Raw genomic sequence first — 6,286 nt, 5'->3', positions numbered from 1 at the left:
ACTGATAATAGGTTAAAGCAATATTTTATTGCTATGTTATAAGAACATTCAAAAGTATGTCTTCTAAGAAAAGTACAACACTGTGACTCTTTTCAAAGCGTATTCTAGTGACCACATTAATGCCAGATAAGAATTTTAATCTTGCAGCAAATTAGTCTAATCATATTATTAAATAACTATTCAAGCGATTTTAACAGCACGTGGTTTGCATTGTATTATATACAGCTCTTCAAAGGGCCCACAACATTATCACCATCAATAAATTGTTATTGACCACTTACTGTGATAGCTTGAGTTTCGAAAGATCATATTGCTTCCAATTTGTTAAGCTAATCTTTTATAGATTTATTTTCATGTTGACAAACCAACTTCTTGTTATGTCCAAAGGGCAAAACTTAGTCTCGGCATCCAAAATATTTTGATTCCTTTTAACAAATGAGTCTTTAGAAGTGTTTGATAACCTATTATTAAGTAATCAGTTTTTTAAAAATGTAAAAGATAGTTTGACAGCATATAATTCTAGCAAGATGAGAAACTATGGCTATTAAGAGCAATTGGGGTCATTACACAAAAACTCAAGCACCAAGTGGAGAACACTTATATATTAGTCATTTGTCATTTAGGCACCAAAGGTACCATTGCCCTCAGATACCCACCAGAACTAGTTGCAAGGTCCCATCTGCTCAATACATCATACATCTTGGATGCAAAATGAAAAGAAATCAAGCTGACAGTGTGCTACAGAATTTCTCTTTGCTGATTGGACCTTATGTTTATAAATGGTGTTGTATCATCTTTAGTGGAGTAGATGCTTCAATGCTAAAACCTAGTTATAAACTCTACTATGTGTATTTCCAGTCTGACAGGCAAAATTTGTCCATTGGTATCATGTCATGACAATTAGGGGGTAACCAACTACTATCTAATTAAAAGCACTTGAAAAGAAAACCATCCACAATACAGTAAATACACAAGAGGAGAGAGACTATAGCATCCGATGAAAATGGGTAAGGAGCTAAGCGCTCAACCGACTTCACACCAAGCAACCTATTAAATGTCTACGTTCATACTCACAGACAAAGAGTAACTCCTTAAATATAGTAACGTCTTTTTGCAGTGAATGGAGGTGAAATGCAAAGACTCATGGTTGCACAAATGCCAGGAGTAAAGAACAGTTAAGGGATTAACCTTAGTCAGAAGGTCTGTGGTCTCTCTTTAAAGGACAGACAATGTTGTGGAAAAGAGGATAGGAAAAATGCATGAGACAGAACACAGGGAGAGCATTGTGAGCTACCACTTTCTTAGATATATACAGCTATGGTAACTACAAACTCGCAGCAAATGTGTATACTACCACTGAGTCCAGGGTTTCATCTTCCTATCAGTCAGGTACGGGGTGGCAGAGGGGGATTGGCTCAGAAGACCTCACAATATTCTGCTAATATGTTGACAACATTCAAATTATACTTGAAGGGGAGGCAGAATATGGAGTTGCATACCCACTTGTGAGTTCACCAGGCTCTGATAGTACGTTCAAACTCAGATGCACAATCCTGATTATATTTTGTGGGACACTAAACAAACACAATTAATGAATAGATGATAGATTAATTATAATAATAAAGAAAATGCATTATTGTATTAAAAATTAAGTAAACATGCTAAGATAAAGAAGAAATATGAATTTTCAAACTACTCTCTGCCAATGTGGGTACAACTCATGAGTAGGATTTATTCAAACTTTTTAACTTTTTATTTGTGCCCTGTGAATTTCACATTATGTACCCAAATGCCACTCATCTCCCCAACCCTTCCTGTCCTCCATTCTTGCAACTGCCCCACCACAACAAAGAAAAAAACACTATTGTGGGGACAATAGTGTATCACAGTGTTTATACCCTTTTGTCCACACTTCTTTGCTTGCAAATGTTCATTGCAATGACTGATACGATGTCTCTAGGCTTCTGCTCTGTCAATAGTGGATGCCCACTGGGACTTCTCTCAGATATCCTGTTGTTGTCCTCTATCTTAGAGATCCTGTAGTTTTAAATCTATAAATATGTTCCCTTCACGTACTACCACCATTCATAGAAAGGGAAGATGTTGGGTTTTGCCAATTCAAAGTTTTGGATCTGGGCCTCAGAGGTATGTGAGCTGGTCAATTATTGGTCCTGGCTTTCCAGCAACCTTCACAACTAGGGTCAGGTCTAAGCTCTACTCTGCTGCTCAGGCCAGGTGCAAGGCCTGCTCTCCTCTTCTGAATACTATACCTGAGGAGGGACAAGATCTGCTCTCCTGCTCTCATGACCTCATGGCCAGGTCTCCCACCTGCCACAGTTGGCAGGGGGAAGGGGAAGGAGGCTAACTCTCCCTCATCCATGCCACTGCATGGAGGCTCATGCTAGGGCCAGATCTCCCATGTTTGTATGCTTCAGACCCACTCACCTGCAACTCATACAATATGTGAGGCCTCTCTCCCAATTACAGTGTCTAGGGGCAGGAGAAGCTCTCCTGTTCTCATGTTCCCAGTGCCAGCTCTCCAACAATACCCAGGTGAGGGGTGAAGCCAGTTATACTCAGCTCTCAGATGTCAACATGTTCTGGGTGGCAGCCCAGAAAGGGACATCCTCCTGGCCCTTTATTGTAACAGATGCCCATGCCCAGCAGTGCAGGAACATGGACCCAGATGTAGACCCAATGACAGCATAGGGCAAGATTCCACCATGGTCCTCGGTGGCCACCAGCTACTCATACGAGGCTGTTCTTCACTACCCTTGAGTCTCCAGTCCTGCATCTCTTCATTGTGCCCACATCCTTCTCTTTCTCATTCTCTTCCACTTCTCCACCATTTATTTGTCCTTCGAAGGGGCATCTGGGGATCTCTCAGTGTCTGGGGTTGTCTCAGGTATGGTCTCATAGCAGATATGCTCTGCTCATGCACTATGGTCCTGAGCAGGGGTCATCTCCTCCAAGGTCTGGTCCCTCAGGCCTTCATGGCTCTGGGCTGATGGTATCTTATGCTAGCTCCATGTCCAGGCCCCATGGCAACAGTCTGGTGGTATTCTTGAGTTCAGTCCTTCCCTGGCCCACCTAAGTGGCCCTTTGAGGAGGTTGTCTGTCTTGGGTTCACTCCTACAAGGGTGCCTGCAGTCCCAGGCAGGGTTCTTCTAGTCTCTGACTTATTCCCCATCCTGGGAGCTCATCCAGGCCTGCCTAATACCTGATTGGTGGTTGTCTCATGCTCACTTTTTTTTCAGGATGTTTTAGGCTACTAATCATTTAGATGTCCATAGATCAGAATGCTAAGTATAGACATAGCCTCTCTCCCTTCTACAACCTATAGCTATACATGTGATCGAGCAGACATACTCTAGGTGTAGGGGATTTGTTCAATTTTACAACCCATGTAATTTGGTCAGTTCTGTACTCTTCCATTACTCCACTCCAAGCAGGGGATCCCATAGGATTGAGTGGTTATCACTCTTAATAACTTTGCATGTTTAGAGAAGCCTAGCAGTCAGTACATCAAGCTTACTACCTTGAATAGTAGCCCTGTGGACACAGTACCTCATCTCTCATCTTGACTCATGTGATATCTTACAACTTTGTCAGTACCATTATTATCTTGTCCAGTGTCTACACAGCAACCAAAGTGATTCATTGCTTGACCTCTCCTTCCTCCCTCCTTTCCTATCTTTGCCCCCTACAACATTTACCATCTCTTCTGTTTTTGTTACCCATCTTTACACCTGCATATAAATAAATAAATAAATAAATAAATAAATAAATAAATAAAAACCTAAATACTCCATTCTGTGTTGTCTACATGTACATGTTTGTAGGGCTGAGTATTTTCTTTTAGATAACAAATCAGAGGTGTTATTCCTCTACAAGATTAATTATGCCTCTCAGATCAATTGTTAATTTCTTTTGCTCTTTATCTAGAGGTAAGAATCCATGAAATTTCTCCTTTATGTGGTGGGAAATTAACTGGTACTTACATTGTTTAAGTCATGTTTAAAGATCTGAATTGTTTAGATTTCATGGATGTGGTTTACCTGTCATAACTAGAAGAAAAACATATCACAAAATATTTCTTGGCTCTCTGTCTCTCAATTTTTCCACTTTTTCTGTGAATTTCCTGAGTCTTACGTATGCAAGTATTATTGTAGATATGTTGCTTAGGTTTGGAATACATAGTTAGTTGTACTCTGAATATGTCAATAAAGACATAATTTAACTTAAGAATATTATTATTTGCTTTACTAAAATATCATGTTTATTTGATAAATTTATAATTTTTTCAATAAATGATGAATCAAACTTTTGTATCTATTAGGATTGGTTGACTAGTACAGTTAAAGGAAGTATCAGAAAAAAATATTTAACAATGTCGTCTATTTTCAGAATAACATGAAGCAATCAATAGTTGTCTCATTTTTACTATGTGCAAAGTGAAAATCTATTATTACTTTTGTTTTTTCTAAATAATGTAATATAATATTTAATGAGTATTTTGGAGACTTTGCTCATTTTATTTTATAAGTTGTAGAAATATATGTTCTATACTTCACATGCTACTGGCTAAATGAAAGCTGATAAAGTGTAAGAAATTAGCAAAAATGAAGTTGTCATAGAACTGTAGCTTACTAATTTGATATGTACAAATTGAGCCCAAAATATATCATTAGTATTAGTGAAACTCTACCCAAATAAACTACTGAAATTTAAACAGCACTTTTTTATTAAATGTTTCTCAGGTAGCCTTCTATATTATTCACATGACAAAGTAAGTATATTCCCATATCAGATCACATCATGAAACTAGGATTGGAGATTTTACAGTCTCACCTGTAGTCACTCACAAGCTAAAACTTGTGTTGACTTCAACTGGGATATTTTTTACAGTACTGAATTTGAAGTTACAGTAATTCTTCTTCCACTTTCTCTTCATGTTTCAGAATTCCACACATACAAATAATAAAATATAATCACATTCAACCTCAGTTTTCCTCATCCAAACCCTCCATAGCCTCATCAACATGCCTTTCTCGGAAATTCTGAATATCATGGGTTTTGGCTTTTATTTGATTGTTTGGTTGAGTTTTGTTGTTGCTGTTCTTGGTGTTTTTGTTTTTGTTTGTTTTGATAACTCACAAAATTCAATTACTATTGCCCATTTGTCTATGGAAGTTGATTCTTTTGAACAAGGACCTAATACACTTGAAGTGTTTGGCATTTTCCCACAGTCTTATATGAGTATAGCAACTGAATTATAACAAGAAATGCAAATGTTTTATACTCTTCTAAATATAAGCTGCCTTGTTATAAAACCTGAATGTTCAAACATCTTGACTACAACTAAATAAATCAGTTCTTATGTCACTTATTTTTCAGAACATGTAGATTGCTTAAGTCATCTTCATATCAATAAAAGTATACTGTGGTGTAGTTAATATCAAAAGTGCACAGAGCATACTCTGCCAATTACCTAATCTCATTAAAAAAATAGTACTCTGTATTTGACACCTGTCAAAAAACTTAGTTGACAGACTTCTTTTTTCAATCTACTACACCTTCTAAGAATCAAATCAATGTGTCCAATTTATATTCATAATTTGCATAGCATACTTATGGCTTTATTCTATATTTATCTTCTATTTTCTCATCATGGATTTTCAGTGTTTAGCAGAAGTAAAAGTGGAAATTATATTACCCATCTATTTTTTCTGTAGTTTATTTTATACATTTATTAATTCATAAAAAACTGGACATGAAATAGAAAACTAGTTCAACGTTAATCAATGATAAAGTAAAGACATATTTTTGGCTATAAATATTTAATAATATGTGTAAGAATTTGCATTATAATTCATTTGCAAGAAGAACTCACTCTTTAATTTGCATCAAAATAAATTGTGTAACAGTTTCTTCCAGATTAAAATATTCCATCTCCTAAGGAAAGCACATTTTACAGAATGTACAACTCAAAATGACTCCAGGAATTGAGCAGATTCACTAGGCCTATCATGCCAAATGGAAAACACTGAAGATTGCTGGCTTAGTTGATATTCCACTGCTATGAAGAGAAATCATGACTAAGTTAATGTATAGAAACCATTTCATTGGAAGTTTTCTTACAGATTCAGAAGGTTAGTCTATTATCATCATGAAGGGGAGTATGGTTGGAAGCATGATTCTGGAGAAGTAGCTAAGAGTTACATACCAATCCACAGAGAGCAACTAGAAAGCAGGAGAGGGAGGGAGAAAAGGAGGGAGAGAGGGA

The 6,286-nt window shown here is 37.0% G+C and overlaps 1 pseudogene; it reads right to left on the bottom strand.

The window, feature by feature from the left end:
• Window positions 1–3,259: 3,259 nt before the first annotated feature.
• Window positions 3,260–3,381, bottom strand: LOC114611822 (annotated as a pseudogene).
• Window positions 3,382–6,286: the final 2,905 nt, after the last annotated feature.

Source organism: Grammomys surdaster, unplaced genomic scaffold (assembly GCF_004785775.1).
Source record: "Grammomys surdaster isolate TR1022 unplaced genomic scaffold, NIH_TR_1.0 126124, whole genome shotgun sequence".
NCBI classification, from domain to species: Eukaryota; Metazoa; Chordata; class Mammalia; order Rodentia; family Muridae; genus Grammomys; species Grammomys surdaster.
This window is presented reverse-complemented; position numbering and strand designations above follow the sequence as displayed.